This window comes from Anomaloglossus baeobatrachus, chromosome 5 (genome assembly GCF_048569485.1).
Source record: "Anomaloglossus baeobatrachus isolate aAnoBae1 chromosome 5, aAnoBae1.hap1, whole genome shotgun sequence".
Classification (NCBI taxonomy): domain Eukaryota; kingdom Metazoa; phylum Chordata; class Amphibia; order Anura; family Aromobatidae; genus Anomaloglossus; species Anomaloglossus baeobatrachus.
The window spans coordinates 566,652,128-566,670,299 of record NC_134357.1 but is presented as its reverse complement, the minus strand read 5'-3'; the positions used below and the strand labels follow the sequence as shown (position 1 = coordinate 566,670,299).

Here is an 18,172-nt window from a genome sequence, read left to right as displayed (position 1 = left end):
CAGTATTTTAATGATAAAAATGCACAAATTCACCACAGAATGGTATAAAGTTATTTGACACACCTGTAATGTCTATTGTGGAGACACGGGGCTCAGTGGGTGCTCTCGTCCACTAAAACACGCCGCCTTTAGAAAGACAGCATGGCTCAGGGCTCATCCCAACTGAACGCCGGCCTCCTTAACCGTGGGCGTAACACTACTCAGACAACACAGGGTGAGGGAACCACAATAATTAGACTTTATTGGATCCCCAAACAATTAACGGCACATAACACATAACCAGCAAAACACAAATGTAACAGGCAACAGAGTCTCACCCTTCCGCTGGCTCACCAGGCATTTAGAATGTCCATGCCTCAGAGGTTCCAGGGCTATTTACTCCAATCCAGCAGCACCCCGCTTTTGGCGGGCACCCACCGAGAAAGGAATAATGCCAGGTTTAGGAAGCTGTCTGAGGTCTACAAAGTCTGTAACAGGTGACTGAACTGTCCCAACCCGAGTGTCCTCCTTAGGTAGTCCTGGTATGATGATACAATCCTGGCAGCCGGAGTCGAAATCCCTAGGCTGTGGATATGGTCTCCAACCAGAACCGGAGTCCCTAGATTGAAGCCATAAGATATCCTGATCCTCTAGTCAGCTCCTAAGAGCTTAGACTGTATCCATCAGCATCCATCAACAACCCCTGGTGGCTTAAAGAAATCCCTTTTATAGCCACAGCCTTCCACTTGGATATACTGCGTCCTCATTGATTGGTTGGACAAGATCGCATCTCCCATTGGATGAATCTCAAGCTGCATGTACAATGTTCATCCAAATGATGTCTACAGAAAGACTGAGGGTATACATGTAGTCTGGAAATCATTGACTAGACAATGGCCACTAAGGTAATTACATTAGCAATACACAACTACAATACAATGATTACTGGAAGAGTCTGGAGAAACAATAGGGAAGCAAACATGACTTAGCACACATAAGAACAATACGTCTGGCTGAATGTTAAGAAACTTTAACCCATGAGAGGCATTGGGTGTCCATGTCGTCACATTCCTCCCCCTTCTTAATATTAGCCAGACATGATAGGCTTCCGATCATCCTTCTCCTCTTGACGGCATTTTCTTTTTTAATGGTGAGGTCAGCATCAGAGGCTTGCATCTATACACCTCCCCCTGATTACCTCCCCCAAGTTGAGCAGCCATATTGCGGACAAGCACTAAGGTGGGGTCCATGAGTTGGGCTTGCATACATTTCTTACTATCAATCTTCCCCCAGTCAATAGTCACAGTGTGGTTAGGCTTACTCACGGTTCTTGGCTCAGAAGTGGATGCTGGAGACTGGGAATGTGAATTATCCTTGGAAAAGATGTTAGAAAGATCCACATCAGGGTCCTGCTTGGCTTGGAAGTGGGTGATGGCTGCTTCAAACTGACTGGATAGTCCTTGTCCTAGGTCATTCTCCAAAATGACTGGTGTGAGCAGGTAATCCCCAAGCCCCACTTTCACTTCCCTCTGAGTGGTATCCGAAACAACAGGCTTGGTGGGGCCATCTATGAACCCCACTTCAACTTCCTCCTGGCTAGTCCCCGAAACAACAGGTGTGGGGAGGCTGTCCATAAACTCCATATGGACCTCTTCCTGGTCAGACCCCAAAGTAACTGGTGTGGGGACGGTGTCCATAAGCTCCCCATCAGCCTTGCTCTGGTCAGTCTCCACAATGACAGGTATAGGGAGACTGTTCACAAGTCCCACGTCGATCGCTTCCTGGTTAGTTCCCAAAATACCAGTGGTGGGGATGCTGTTCATAAGCTCCACATCAGCCTTGCTCTGGTCAGTCTCCACAATGACCGGTATGGGGAGGCTGTTCACAATCCCCACATCGATCACTTCCTGGTTGGTCCCCAAAATACAAGGTGTGGGGAGGCTATCCACAAGCTCCACCTCGACCTCTCCCTGGTCGGTCCTTAGGTCCAACTGCACACATGCCAGAGGGACGTCTGAGCGCTGGCCCTCAGCCAAGGGAGATGGATAATTGGGAATCTGGTAAATGGTCTTCTGGGAAAACAATAACTGGGCTTACCAGAGTGATGGAAGATCCAATGTCTCGAAGTCCCTGAGCCTGTATATCACCGACCTTGACCGTCTGGACGTGGGGATGAAGGTTGGCTGGTGTACGGTGTCCGGCCTGCCATAGGGTGTGGACTGGATAAACCACTTCCTCAGCTATTGGTGTTTCTTGGGAGTAGCATTCCTCAGGTCTCGTTGGTTCATCTCGGCATATGTTGACTGGTTGGAGTGGCAGACGGTCTCCAAGCATGCGGCCTCTTTGTTTTGGTGCAGCTTCTGCTGGGTAGCGGGACCATCCTTCTCGAGCGGCTGGTGCTAGCAGTACGGCAGCTGGAATCCCATAAACATATTCCAGAACCCAAGCCCTCTCTTCTCTTGAGGATCTAGGCCCCAATGCATCCAACAATGCTGTGGCTTGGGCCATTTTGGACAAAGTTGATTCCCGATTGTCACTAGATCCATGATGTGGCATATAGTTTAATTCCTCTGGGTCAATATTGGCGGGATCCTCATCGTCCTCTGCATCATTCTGGGCATCCCAACGGACTAATTTCTGGATCAAGTCCGACCGAGTCTCGGCGGTCCAGTAGATAATCTTTCGCCTCTGGCACAGATCCTGTAGCATCCATTTGCTGCTGCGGTCGTAACTCCTCTCTGGTCCTTGTCCCATGGCTGAGCTGGTGGGGTTGGACATGGCAGCGTCCGAAACCTGAATGCCTCCCCTGTAGCCTGCTGGGTATGCTTATGTGCCTCCCTGGTTGTTGAGCCCTGGACGGTGTCCAGTGCAGCTCCCCTGGGTAAACCAGGCTGAGTAGTATCCCACCGCTGCCACCAATTGTGGAAACACGGGGCTCAGTGGGTGCTCTCGTCCACTAAAACCCGCCGCCTTTAGAAAGACAGCATGGCTCAGGGCTCATCCCAACTGAACGCCGGCCTCCTTAACCGTGGGCGTAACACTACTCAGACAACACAGGGTGAGGGAACCACAATAATTAGACATTTTTTTGGATCCCCAAACAATTAACGGCACATAACACATAACCAGCAAAACACAAATGTAACAGGCAACAGAGTCTCACCCTTCCGCTGGCTCACCAGGCATTTAGAATGTCCATGCCTCAGAGGTTCCAGGGCTATGTACTCCAATCCAGCAGCACCCCGCTTTTGGCGGGCACCCACCGAGAAAGGAATAATGCCAGATTTAGGAAGCTGTCTGAGGTCTGCAAAGTCTGTACCAGGTGACTGAACTGTCCCAACCTGAGTATCCTCCTTAGGTAGTCCTGGTATGATGATACAATCCTGGCAGCCGGAGTCGAAATCCCTAGGCTGTGGATATGGTCTCCAACCAGAACCGGAGCCCCTAGATTGAAGCCATAAGATATCCTGATCCTCTAGTCTGCTCCTAAGAAATTAGACTGGATCCATCAGCATCCATCAACAACCCCTGGTGGCTTAAAGAAATCCCTTTTATAGCCACAGTCTTCCATTTGGATATACTGCGTCCTCATTGATTGGTTGGACAAGATCGCCTCTCCCATTGGATGAATCTCAAGCTGCATGGACAATGTCCATCCAAATGATGTCTACAGAAAGACTGAGGGTATACATGTAGTCTGGAAGTCACCGACTAGACAATGGCTACTAAGGTAATTACATTAGCAATACACAACTACAATACAATGATTACTGGAAGAGTCTGGAGAAACAATAGGGAAGCAAACATGACTTAGCACACATAAGAACAATACGTCTGGCTAAATGTTAAGAAACTTTAACCCATGAGAGGCATTGGGTGTCCATGTCGTCACATCTATATCCTCACTGCATCACTAGAGGTGTTCCCTGAGGTTTGTAAAATGGGGGTCACTTATAGAGGATTCAGATTTCTGGCACCTCAGGGCCCCTGGAAATATGATGACATGGGTGGGCTAGGATAGCTGGAAAAACCTGAACTGGCCTTAAGACTGGGATTGCTGTACTGACCATCAACACAGAGGTTGTGACGTCTGGGTCCCCAGCTTGTCCCTGTCTCCTATGCACACCCTGACCTTACTCCCCGCATACCACCCCGGGGTAGGAAGGATAAACCGAGATAACCCCCCCACCCAAAAAGACATGGACACGGGGAAGAACTGCAACTCGTTCACTCTGCAAACAACCACAAAAAGAAGACAATTAAAGTACAGGAGGAAATAAAATATAAGGGAGGAAGTAAAGGACACCAAGGGACATTTCAACACCACTCAAGCAACAGATGGCAGCTCACCAAAAGAGGATCGCCAAGGGCACCGGATATTCACAAGAGCACGAGTAGATGCTATGTTTGGCGATTTCCTAACAAACTCCCCAGCCTTAAATAGGGAGAGACCAGATGTGGATGGTAATCAGCAACCTGACTCTCAGAAGAACCGCACACTATTCAGAGAAAGATTAACTCCAACACGGCTTTGAGCAGTGGACACAACTCAGCCGCCCGGCAGAGCTGAGTATTTAAGAGAAACCAGGTTGCCTGTCGGACTCTGCAACATGAACAGGGTCTGATGCCATTGCTTTAATCCCTGCGTGCGAATCTGGACAGTGCATGACGTGACATGACCATGCCTGCAAAATCTGCATTTCAATATGGCGCTCCTTACCTTCTGAACTTTGCACTCTGCCTGAAAAGTAGTTTCCAACCACATATAGGATATTGACGAACTCGGGAGAAATTGCTTAACAAATTTGCTAGTCGATTTCCTTCTAATAGCCCTTTTGAAAATTAAAAATGTATGACTTAAACATTTTAGTAAAAAAAAAAATTCATTTCCACAGCCCAATGTTACACAATTCTGTGAATCTTCTGTGGGTTTAAAATGCTCACTACACACCTAGACTAATTCCACAAGAGGTGAACTTTCCAAAATGGGGTCACATGTGGCGGTTTCTGTTTTGGCACCATAGTGGCTCTTCAAATGTGACATGTTTCCTGTAGTAGTCTATCACTGCCAATTCTGGGCACGAATAGAGCTCCTTCTCTTCCGAGCCCTGCCATGTGCCCAAAAAGTAGTTTTCCACCACATATGGGGTATCGGCGTACTCAGGAGACATTGCAGAACACATTGTATGGTCAGTTGTCTCAATTTACCCTCGTGCAAAAGCAAAATGTGGCACTAAAGCAACATTTTTGTGGGGAAAATGTAATTATTTTATTTTCATGGCTCAACTTAATAAAATTCTGTGAAGCCCTTGTGAGTTCAAGGTACTTACCACACATCTCGTTAAACTCCTTGATGGGTCTAGTTTAAAAAAATAGGTCACTTGAGGGAGATTTCCACTGCTTGGGCACATAAGGGACTCCCCAAACATGATATGGTGTCTGCTATGGATTCAAGCTGATTTTGCTTTCAAAAAGTCAAATGGCGCTCCTTCCCTTCCGAGCCCTGCCGTGCGCCTAAACAGTAGATTTCCACCACATATGGGTTATCAGTGAACTCAGGAGAAGTTGCACAACAAATTGTATGGTCCATTTTCTCCTGTTACCCTTGCAAATGCAAAATGTGGAGCTAAAGCAACTTTTTGTGGTGGAAATAGTAACATTTTCAATTTTTTCCTTCAACATTGCTTTAATTCCTGTGAACCACCTAAACCACCTTAACCAACTAAAGGGTTAATAAAGTCAAGCTGGGGGGTGAAGGGGTAAGAGATCTATGGAAACCTTACCCATGTGCATTTTTAATACAAGCCAATCACCCCCTTTCATTGAATGGTCAGAGTGTGAGTGATTGATTGGAATAGAAAGAACTGATTTGTTGGCGTGACGTCAGAGGAAGCAGGAGACTCGCCGGCAGGAGCGGTCTGTGATCTCTGAGGCAGGAGAGACCTTAACAGGGCAGGTAGATAGCAAGTCGTTACAGGTAAGGGCTTAGCCCCATAGGGACAAAAAAATCTAGGAAAACCCCTAAAGCTAACATAACAGCAGAATTAATGTGCAACCTGAAATTTTGTCATGTCACATTACATAATCTGTCCCTTTTTGTCTTCTTGAAAGTTGGAAGGAAAGGTTATAGAGCCAGAATGGAAGATTGTTGGTCAGTGCACCTACCACAAGATACTCAATGTAAATGTAGCGCCCCTGAGCCACTCAGGACACTACTAGGTACTGCATCCTCACCAGAATGCAGGGCCTACCCCCTGGGACCTGGAACACTAGTGTCAGCAACACCCACACAGAACAAAATCCCAGTTTCCACTCCACACCAGGGGTATTTAGCTAGACAGACACAAGGGGATGGCCACCTAGAGGGCGGAGCCATACCAGAGAGACTAGACAACCTGGTGGGAGGGGACAGCAGTTAGGCAATCAGAGTAGGAAGTGAAGGTGGAAAGAGGTGCCAGAGAGCTGGGTCGTGTAACGGTGACCCGGGGGCAAAGGAGAGTGGTCGCCAGGGCAGGTATACCCGAGTACCGCTGGGACCAGAGCACCAACGGGGCACAGTACCTTAAATCAGATGCCAGTTTCATACAATCTGGCAAATACCTGCACAGTGAGGGGACCTTCACAGACCTCACTGACCCACAGATCCGGGGGCACCAGCAGTAAAGCAAGGATCAGGGTTCGGGACACAGACCATCCCTACATGGTCCACACTGCCCGCCGTACGGAGAAGGAGACTGCCACAAAACGGGAGAGTCAGGCCCCAACCTGCTCCACGCTACGGGGACCCAACCACACTGAGGGTGCCGGGGACAGAGCAACTGAGTCATCAACTGGCACTGGACCTACAGGGACCTGATCCAGCTGTCCGAGGGTCAAGAGTAAGTAGAGACTGTTAACTACAACCCACGGTGTGGCCTCCCTTATTACCCCATTATACATCTCCTTGGCTCAGCCCTACCTGCGGAGGGCCTACCATCATAGCTGCCATTACCACCAGCCCTAGAGATAATCAACTCAGCAGCGGCGGTTTCACCATATTAACCGCAACGCGTAGGTGGCATCACACAAATGACTTTATTCTCCCTTGTAAATACTCCCCATTAAAAAGCACGGGACTAGGCAACGGCCACCAAAGTGACATTCCCCAGTAGTAAACCGCCCGGAACTGAGTACCCCATTCCCTGGGCGACACATAAATATACCAGAAGGTTGTATGCACCCTAAAATGGAACCAAGAAAACCTACTATTAACCTACTAATAAAGTTTGTTACCAAAGATCGACTGACCCGATAAATTATGGTGTCAGCTCATTCTTAACACACAGTTGGAATTGATTAAACAGAGGAGCAGCTCCACTCTGTACACCTCGTACACACATGGCTCTGCTAAGTATACGTCGTACACACATGGCTTTGCTCTGTACAGTCATGGCCAAAAGTTTTGAGAATGACACCAAAATTATATTTTCACATGATCTGTTGCCCTCTGGTTTTTAATTGTGTTTGTCTGATGTTTACATCACATACAGAAATATAATTGCAGTCATATTATGACTACCAAAAGGTCATATTGACAGTTAGAATGAGTGAATGCAGCAAGTCAATATTTGCAGTGTTGACCCTTCTTCTTCACGACCTCTGCAATTCTTCCTGCCATGCTCTCAATCAACTTCTGGACCAAATCCTGACTGATAGCTGTCCATTCTTGCATAAGCAATGCCTGCCTTTTGCCAGAATTTGTTGGTTTTTATTTGTCCACCCGTCTCTTTATGATTGCCCACAAGTTCTCAATGGGATTAAGATCTGGGGAGTTTCCAGGCCATGGACCCAAAATCTCTATGTTTTGTTCCATGAGCCATTTAGTGATCACCTTTGCTTTATGGCAAGGTGCTCCATCATACTGGAAAAGGCATTGTTGGGCGCCAAACTGCTCTTGGACAATTGGGAGAAGTTGCTCTTGGAGGACATTCTGGTACCATTCTTTATTCATGGCTGTGTTTTTAGGCAAGACTGTGAGTGAGCCGATTCCCTTGGCTGAGAAGCAACCCCACACATGAATCGTTTCAGGATGCTTAACAGTTGGCATCAGACAAGACTGGTGCTAGCGCTCACCTCTTCTCCTAATAAGCTGTTTTCCAGATGTCCCAAACAATCGAAAAGGGGATTCATCTGAGAAAATGACTTTACCCCAGTCCTCAGCAGTCCACTCCCTGTACCTTTTGCAGAATATCAGTCGGTCCCTGATGTTTTTTCTGGAGAGAAGTGGCTTCTTTGCTGCCCTCCTTGAAACCAGGCCTTGCTCAAAGAGTCTCCGCCTCACAGTGCGTGCAGAAGCACTCACACCAGCCTGCTGCCATTGCTGAGCTAGCTCGGCACTGCTGGTAGTCCGATCCCGCAGCTGAAACAGTTTTAAGATACGGTCCTGGCGTTTGCTGGTCCTTCTTGGGCGCCCTGGAGCCTTTTTGGAAACAATGGAAGCTCTCTCCTTGAAGTTCTTGATGATGCGATAGATTGTTGACTGAGGTGCAATCTTTGTAGCTGCGATACTCTTTCCTGTTAGGCCATTTTTGTGCAGAGCAATGATGGCTGCACGTGTTTCTTTAGAGATAACCATGGTTAACTGAAGAGAAACAATGATACCAAGCACTAGCCTCCTTTTAAAGTGTCCAGTGGTGTCATTCTTTACTTAATCATGACTGATTGATCGCCAGCCCTGTCCTCATCAACACCCACACCTGTGTTAATGGAACAATCACTAAAACAATGTTAGCTGTTCCTTTTAAGGCAGCAATGCAATGCTGTTGAAATGTGTTTTGGGGGTTAAAGTTCATTTTCTTAGCCAATATTGACTTTGCAAGTACCGTATTTTTCGCTTTATAAGACGCACCTGATTATAAGACGCACCCCCAAATTTGGTGAAGGAATAGAGAATTTTTTAATAAATGGGGTCCGTCTTATAATGCCAGTGTCAGTCTAACAAATAATATAGGGTATATGTCCCTCATAGCCCCCTCATCCTAAAATTAGCCCCCTTAATCTGGATATGGCCACCTTATATTGAACACGTGATGCCACATTTCCCCTATGGCTGGCACACATCCTCTATGGCAGGCAGACAAGGCCACTGTGGCAGGCAGACAGGGCCACTGTGGCAGGCAGACAGGCCCACTGTGGCAGGCAGACAGGCCCACTGTGGCAGGCAGACAGGCCCACTGTGGCAGGCAGACAGGCCCACTGTGGCAGGCAGACAGGCCTACTGTGGCAGGCAGACAGGCCCACTGTGGCAGGCAGACAGGGCCACTGTGGCAAGCAGACAGGGCCACTGTGGCAGGCAGACAGGGCCACTGTGGCAAGCAGACAGGCCCACTGTGGCAGGCAGACAGGGCCACTGTGGCAGGCAGACAGGGCCACTGTGGCAGGCAGACAGGGCCACTGTGGCAGGCAGACAGGGCCACTGTGGCAGGCAGACAGGCCCACTGTCGCAAGCAGACAGGCCCACTGTGGCAAGCAGACAGGGCCACTGTGGCAAGCAGACAGGGCCACTGTGGCAGGCAGACAGGGCCACTGTGGCAGGCAGACAGGGCCACTGTGGCAGGCAGACGGCCACTGTGGCAGGCAGACAGGCCCACTGTGGCAGGCAGACAGGCCCACTGTGGCAGGCAGACAGGCCCACTGTGGCAAGCAGACAGGCCCACTGTGGCAGGCAGACAGGGCCACTGTGGCAAGCAGACAGGCCCACTGTGGCAAGCAGACAGGGCCACTGTGGCAGGCAGACAGGGCCACTGTGGCAGGCAGACAGGGCCACTGTGGCAAGCAGACAGGGCCACTGTGGCAAGCAGACAGGCCTACTGTGGCAGGCAGACAGGGCCACTGTGGCAGGCAGACAGGGCCACTGTGGCAGGCAGACAGGCCCACTGTGGCAAGCAGACAGGCCCACTGTGGCAGGCAGACAGGGCCACTGTGGCAAGCAGACAGGCCCACTGTGGCAAGCAGACAGGGCCACTGTGGCAGGCAGACAGGGCCACTGTGGCAGGCAGACAGGGCCACTGTGGCAAGCAGACAGGGCCACTGTGGCAAGCAGACAGGGCCACTGTGGCAGGCAGACAGGCCCACTGTGGCAGGCAGACAGGGCCACTGTGGCAGGCAGACAGGGCCACTGTGGCAAGCAGACAGGGCCACTGTGGCAAGCAGACAGGGCCACTGTGGCAAGCAGACAGGGCCACTGTGGCAGGCAGACAGGCCCACTGTGGCAGGCAGACAGGGCCACTGTGGCAGGCAGACAGGCCCACTGTGGCAGGCAGACAGGCCCACTGTGGCAGGCAGACAGGGCCACTGTGGCAGGCAGACAGGGCCACTGTGGCAGGCAGACAGGGCCACTGTGGCAGGCACACATCACCCTCTGTTACATATCGCCCCCATGTTGCTGCTTTTAGTAAAATAAACTCTTTCCTTACCTTCTGCAGCACAGTCCTGCCTCGTGTGTCCCTCCTCAGGGTTGAACTCCTCCTGTCTCCTGCACTTCCTACTTCCTAGTTCTAGTGCAGGTCATGTGATCGGGACAGCAGAGAGATATCTCTGCGTGCCTAATCAAAGCCAGCAGGAGGGAGACCAGGCAGGAGGGAGACCGGGCAGACCTGGAGGAGGTGAGTAAAGAGTTTATTATTTTACTATGGGCAGCATGGAGGCCATATCTAACACAGGGGGAGGGGGGATCCTGTGTGATCAAAGGTAAGCACAGGCAGATAATATGCACAGCTCCCTCAGCCCATCAGCGCGATGCAGTTTCAGCACCACACTTCTGATGGACAGCGGCTGTGCATATTATATGAGCGGGAGAGCAGGAGATCAAACGCTGCCGCTCCCAGCCCCAAGCAGTCCCCAGCACCGCTCCAGAGCTGCCCGCACCTCCACTGGACTCTGTATATATATATATATACACCCCCCCTCCCGTATATTCGGATTATAAGACGCACCCCCTACTTTCCCCCAAAATTTGGGGGAACAAAAGTGCGTCTTATAAAGCGAAAAATACGGTAATTGCTGTTAAGCTGATCATTCTTTATGACATTCTGGAGTATATGCAAATTGCCATTAGAAAAACTTAAGCAGTAGACTTTGTAAAAATTAATATTTGTAGCATTCTTAAAACTTTTGGCCATGACTGTACACATCGTACACACACGGCTCTGCTAAGTACACGTCGTACAAACACACGGCTCTGCTCTGTACACGTCGTTCACACACGGCTCCGCACAGATCGTACACACACGGCTCTGCTCCGTACACATGGTACACACATGGCTCTGCACACATTGTACACACACAGCTCTGCTCCGTACACACACGGCTCTGCTACATCCACACTGTAAGTCTGGTTTCAGACATCCGTGTTTCAGGTACGTGTGACATCCGGTTTTTACCTGGATGCCACACGTACCCATGTTATTCTATACTGTTACTTACACAGCCGTGTTTTTACACGGACCGTGTGACCCCTCATGACCCCGCACGCGCACATGGAGACATGTCCGTTTTTTCTCCGACAGCAACGGGGTGACACGGATTGCACACTGATGTGATCCGTGTGACATCAGTGTGACATGTACCGGAGAAAATACGGGTCTTTTAAATTAAAACAATTTCTATATTCACCTGTATCTAGCGATGCTGCCTCCTGGTCCTGACCCCCGCTCATTATACTTACTGAATACTCAGTGCCCTGCGGAGCAGGAGCAGCACGGGGACTTCAGTGCCGGGGACCACATCGCTGGGTGAGTATACAGCAGTGTGTCTGTGTGTTCAGTATGTACATGCATGTGCGCTATGTGTGTGTATGTGCTCGGTGTATCCATGTGTCTGCTATGTGTGTATACATATGTGTGTGTATGTGTGTGTGTGTGTGTGTGTGTGTGTGTGTGTGTGTGTGTGTGTGTAGTGAGAACCTGGAAGCCGGAACATCGTGGGGTCAGAATCGGGGACTCATCACAGTTTCCAATGAACTCTGATGAACCCGTGAAGCTATAGCAGGAGTGTCGTGAGGGTCATCAGGATGTCATCAGACTTCATTGGGAACTCCAATGACCTCCTGGATGTCACTGTGCTTGCAGAATACTCACCTGTCCCCGCGGTGCTGTCCTTGGTGCTGCTGTACCCAGCGATGCTCCAGCTTCCAGGTCCTGAGTGCGGTGATGATATAATGAGCGGCTGTCAGGAGCTGGAGAAAGCAGGTAAATATGGAAAATCTTTTTATTTCACAGACCCGTGTTTTCTCTGGTACCTGTCACACGTATGTAAACACGGATGTCACACGTATGACCATAACCATGTGTGTGACTTGTACCTGATTAAACATGGATGTCTGAAACCGGCCTCAATCCCTCCTGACCCCACACATAACCTTCCCCTCATCCAGCACCATGACACCCAGCACAGCAGAGTCCTGTATACACTGAGGAGCTGATCATGTGACCCCTGACTCCTCCCCTCCATGTGACATCATCACAGGTCCTGGAAGCACAGAGCAGCCATATATCTAGTGTGCGGCTCTGCAGGTGGAGGTAGGTGCAGGGTCTCTATTATTAGACACATTTACTCCTTCAGCACTGAGACTATTTCGGGGCCTTCTCCGCGGCTGTAGATGGACCTCAACTCAGGGGGAGCGGTTTACAGAAGGGCCGGCATTAGACTGTTACCAGGGCGGCTATAGCGGAGCACAGGGATTTGCTGTTACCGCCGACCTCTGCTGTACGGAGAGAACCAGTGCAGGGTCCAGGACAACAGCGAGTACAGGAGACTGGGGACATCTGAGCAGTTTCCTCACACAGCGACCCATTCACAGACAGATATCTCGCACAGTTCTAGTAATGACTGCAAAGGAAACGGACTGACACCGCCCTCACTGGAAAGTGGTCAGAGAGTTCGGTGGTCGGACAAGTGGGTGGTTGAAGAGATGAGAGGTCAGTGGTCAAAGAGGTCGATGGTCGGAGAGGTCGGTGGTGAGAGAGGTTAGAGGTTGGAGAGGTTGGTGGTGAGAGAGGTCGATGGTGAGAGAGGTTAGTGGTGAGAGAGGTTGGTGGTGAGAGAGGTCGATAGTCGAGGAGGTCAGTGGAGAGAGAGATTGTTGGTCGGGGAGGTCGGTGGTGAGAGAGCTTGTTGGTCGGGGAGGTCGGTGGTGAGAGAGCTTGTTGGTCGGGGAGGTCGGTGGTGAGAGAGCTTGTTGGTCGGGGAGGTCGGTGGTGAGAGAGCTTGTTGGTCGGGGAGGTCGGTGGTGAGAGAGCTTGTTGGTCGGGGAGGTCGGTGGTGAGAGAGCTTGTTGGTCGGGGAGGTCGGTGGTGAGAGCTTGTTGGTTGGGGAGGTCGGTGGTGAGAGAGGTTAGTAGTTGGAGGGGTCGGTAGTGAGAGAGGTTGATGGTCGGAGAGCATGGTGGTCAGTGGTGAGAGAGGTTGGTGGTTGAAGAGATCGGTGGTGAGAGAGGTAAGTAGTTGGAGATGTCGATGGTTGGAGATGATGGAGTTCGGAGAGGTCGGTGGACATAGAGGTTAGTGGTCACAAAGGTCAAGGGTCAGATTGGTGGTTGGACAGGTCAGTGGTCTGGGGGGTCGGAGAGGTTGTTTATGTGCTGTGTTGTAGATTTTATTGGTACCATTCTGGCGTACATACAACATTTTGAGTCACGTATGACTCCTTTTATTGCATTTTTTGGGAGGAGGCACAGCTGCCCTAAAATGGCAACTTTGGCGTTTCAATACTTTCTTCTTTGGTGATTTTGATAATTAAAGTTTGACGTCACATATCCTTTTTTTTCTATGTGTTTTATATTTTTTTTCCTTCTAATATTTTACTGTATTTGTTTGTCCCCTTAGGAGACTTGAAGTTGATGGATCTATCTACTGCAATACTTCAGTTAATAATAACTGATTCTTATGTTTTCTTATGCCCTGATAAAAAAACACTTCTATTTTCGACCATCATGTATGAATTTTGCACAAAACACACGTGAAATTATGGACAAGTGAGATGAACAAGAAAATCTTTAGTTTAGCCAAAAATGTGCACAATGCACAGTATATAAAAATGTATTGAACATTCATTCTGCAACTTTATTGGCTTTATTGCAGATGAGTTCTTGTGCCTTTTCCTTTTCTCATGATCCCTTCTTATAGACAACTGCAGGTGTTCTCTGTGAAACATCTAGCACTCATCCCCATCATGTTCCCATGCCATCTAAATTGGTATCGTCATTCCATCTCCTTCATATCCTGATGAAATCTTTTTCCTTGCTCTTCAGTAACAGCACCAAGGTTGTCCGGAAAGTCGTCCAAATAGGAATGTAAAAAAATTATCTTGAGATTCCTCAAACAACCCGAGGCTTCGACACGTTTCACCATGGTCTCCATAATAGACTTAAACTTTGTTGTTACCTAGAAATTCCTTCACGAATGAGCAATTTTGAGCATTTTTCTGGGATATCTTCAAGTTGCATCCATCCGAGAATCTAATTGCTCGTTACAAGTATCAAGCACCCGAGCATGGTAATGCATTCTCAGGACTAAGGCTGGTTTCACATCAGCGTTTTTTTGCCGATCGGCAAAAAAATGCAAAACGCATCTTACTGGATCCGTTGTCTGCTCAATGCAATGTCAATGGACTTGCGGCAACATGCGTTTGCATGCGTTTGCGTACGGTAGTGTCAGGATCCAGTGAGTTGCACTTTTTTACCTTATATCAAAAAGGCAACTTGTTGCGTTTTTCACCTCCGTCCAAAAACTGCATGTCACCGGATCCTGTACATTGCGCCAGTAGCTGCAATGTATTTTAATGGGCGCCGGATCAGTTTTTAACAGTTGCGGTTGTATACTGCAGGAAAGATCATGTTTGCTGTACAGAACATGGCCTGAATATCACTCTCACACACACTCACTCACACACTCTCACTCACTCTCACTCACACTCTCTCGTCCAGAGCTGCATCCACGCTGTCATGGCAGATTCAGTTCACTCCCGATCACATTACTTTAATGCCCGCTCAGCCCCATTTAGCTCATTCCCGAACACATTATTCATAAACTGCAAGTCACAAGATCCAGTAAATAACACTTGTGTTTGTATGCGTTCAACTCAAATTCAACAGGATCCAGTCATATGCAGTTTGTGTTTTTTTGCCGCAAGGCAAAAAAATGCTGATGTGATAGCAGCCTACGGGCTCATGCGCATGTAACTGCTGATTCTTCTGCAGCGATTTGACAGCACATGTGCTCTTCAAATCGCTGCAGAATGAATGCAGTATTTTTGTTACAAAAAGCACATTTCATGCACTCGGGATGCTGCCCCCACCATAGACAGAGTGGGAGCTGCATCCAGAACGCAGAAATAATTGACATGATGCTTTTAGGAACGCACGGATTTAGGTCAAAATTTTGGCACCCAAATCGCTGCGTTCATAAAAGCAATGTGCGCACGTCTCATGCACAATCTACATTGTGCAGGGGACGCAGGACGCATGCATTTACGCTGCAGTGCAATACGCAGCATAAATGCATGCTATTACGCAACGTGCGCATGAGCCCTTAGGCTGGTTTCACACTACATTTTTTTAACATGCGTCCTGTACGATATTTTGCAGCAAAAGCGGATCCAGTGAAAATATGTTTTAATTTCAATGCATTTGCAATGGATGCGTGTCAACATGCGTTCACATGCGTTTGCGAGTTGCAGTATTTTAACATTTTTCAAAAACGCTTCTTGTAGCATTTTTGAGCTGCGTCCAAATACTGTTTGTCACTGGATCCTGACTATACTGTACGCAAACGCATGTGAATACTGGCATGCTGATTGACAGGATCCTGTTGGGCAGAAACCAGCATGATCACAGTCTCTCTCTCTCTCTCTGTCTCTCTCTCTCTCCAACTCTCTCTCTCTGTCTCTCTCTCTCGGTCTCTCTCTCTCTGTCGGTCTCTCGGTGTTGGTGTCGGTCGGTTGGTCTGTCTGTCGGTCTCTCCTCTCTGTCGGTGTCTCTCTCTCCCTGTCGGTCTCTCTCCCTGTCGGTCTCTCTCCCTGTCAGTCTCTCTCCCTGTCGGTCTCTCTCCCTGTCGGTCGGTTGGTCTGTCGGTCGGTCTCTCTCTCTCGGTCTTTCTTCTCTCTCTCTGTCGATCTCTCCCTCTCCCCCCTCTCTCATACTGACCGATCACCGGCGTGGCGCTGCACGGCTGTCACACCGCTCTGGCGGCTTCTCCTCTTTAGAAAATGCCGGCCGCTCATTATTCCATCTCGTATTCACTGCTTCCCCCGCCCACCATCGCCTATGATTAGTTACAGTCAGACACGCCCCCACGCTGAGTGACAGCTGTCTCACTGCAACCAATGCAAATAAGCAAGCATTGTTGACCTTAGGGAGATCAACATATCCACTGCGGAGACACCATCACGTGTTTCTCAACGCTGCCAGGAAACTACCAGGTCTTTCACCGGGAAGGAACAACCACGGGAAGGGCAGTCTCCAGTCAAGGAGACCACCTATACTCACTGCAACAAATCACAGCCGCTGGTGTGCGGGTCTATATCGTGCAGTACAATAAATAAATAAATAAACAAAAAAAAACGGCGTGCGGTCCCCCCCAATTTGGATACCAGCCAAAGTAAAGCCACACGGCTGAAGGCTGGTATTCTCAGGATAGGGAGCCCCACGTTATGTGGAGCCCCCCAGCCTAAAAATGTCAGCCAGCAGCTGCCCGGAATTGCCGCATCCATGAGATGCGACAGTCTCGGGACTCTACCCGGCTCATCCCAAATTGCCCTGGTGCGGTAGCAATCGGGGTAATTAGGAGTTAATCATTACAGGTGTCTATGAGACCCTCTCAATGATTAACCTGTAAGAGTGAAAGTAAATAAACACATACACCCGAAAAAATTCTTTTATTAGAAATAAAAAAACACCCTCTTTCACCACTTTATTAAAGTCCCCAAATACCCCTCCAGGTCCGACATAATCCACACAAGGTCCTGCGACGCATCCAGCTCTGCTAAATTAAACTGACAAAAGCGGCCGTAGAACACTGCCGCTCTCTATCAGTTCCAGGCAGCAACTGAAGTGAGTCGCGCTGTCAGCAGAGACGTCACTTAGGTAGTACCGGTGTGTGTGCAGTGATGATGTGTGCGGTAGTGCCTGAGTGTGTGCGATGATGATGGGTGCGGTAGTGCCTACGTGTGTGCGGTGATGATGGGGGCGGTAGTCTCTCTTTCTCTTTCTCTCTCTTTCTCTCTCTTTCTTTCTCTCTTTCTCTCTCTTTCTCTCTTTCTCTCTCTTTTTCTCATTTTTTCTTTCTCTCTTTTTCTCATTTTTGCTCTCTCTCTTTCTCCATCTGAATTTCCAGTCCGTCACATTCAGTTCCCCTCACTCCCGATCACATGACTCCAATACCCGTACATAATTTCAAGTGACAGGATCCTGTAAAATAACACATGCGTTTGCACGCGTTTCTCTTTGGAAAAACAGGATCCGCTTTTGCAGCAAAAAAACGTTCATGACGCATGTTAAAAAAACATAGTGTGAAAGTAGCCTAATTGTCAAGTAGTTGCCCAGTTGCGTCCTGTACACAACGTTTGTTTTGTGATCTAATTCTCTGTTACAGTTTATGTAGAGAGAACTAAATTTATGTGGAAATGGATCAGTTACAAAACAAACTGAAGTGGAAGGGCCCATAGCTTCCAATGGGGTGAAACTAGTTACCAGGAACAAAAAAAATTGTTGCCCACTGTGAAGAACAAGGTGATTGTCACACAAAGATTTTCTCGTTGACTGTCATGGCGACATCAGATCCTGTTCAGATTGCAGATTATGACACTTGGCTTGAGAGCTTTTCTGGTGTCTGGGAGCAACAAAGGCAGACTCAGGTGTCGATGTGCTGTTTGCTGATTCATAGGCAGCCTGGCAAGAGTTGATCTCTGCTAGTCTGTTTGTTTGCTCTCTTTTTGCTGTTCTGTTGTGAAGGAGCCTATCACATCATAAATATATACTGGCTGGGTCCTGTCTCCTATGCCAGCTATAGCTTGTCTTAGTTGGTCTGGTGCATGAAGTTCTTGTTGCTTTGTGCGGTTGTGAAGTTTACAGCTGGTTGTCTTTCGTTGTCTTCCTTCCTGCAGTGTATCAAGAGTTTTGGTTTTCCCTTGTCTGTCTTCATCTGTGTTTAGCAGCTCA

At 48.8% G+C, this 18,172-nt stretch overlaps 1 protein-coding gene across 1 annotated transcript in view; it reads left to right on the top strand.

Annotated features, from left to right (window-relative positions):
- Positions 1 to 18,172, top strand: part of LOC142313041 (gastrula zinc finger protein XlCGF66.1-like) — a 236,184-nt gene that overhangs the window by 135,800 nt on the left and 82,212 nt on the right. The window lies entirely within an intron of this gene.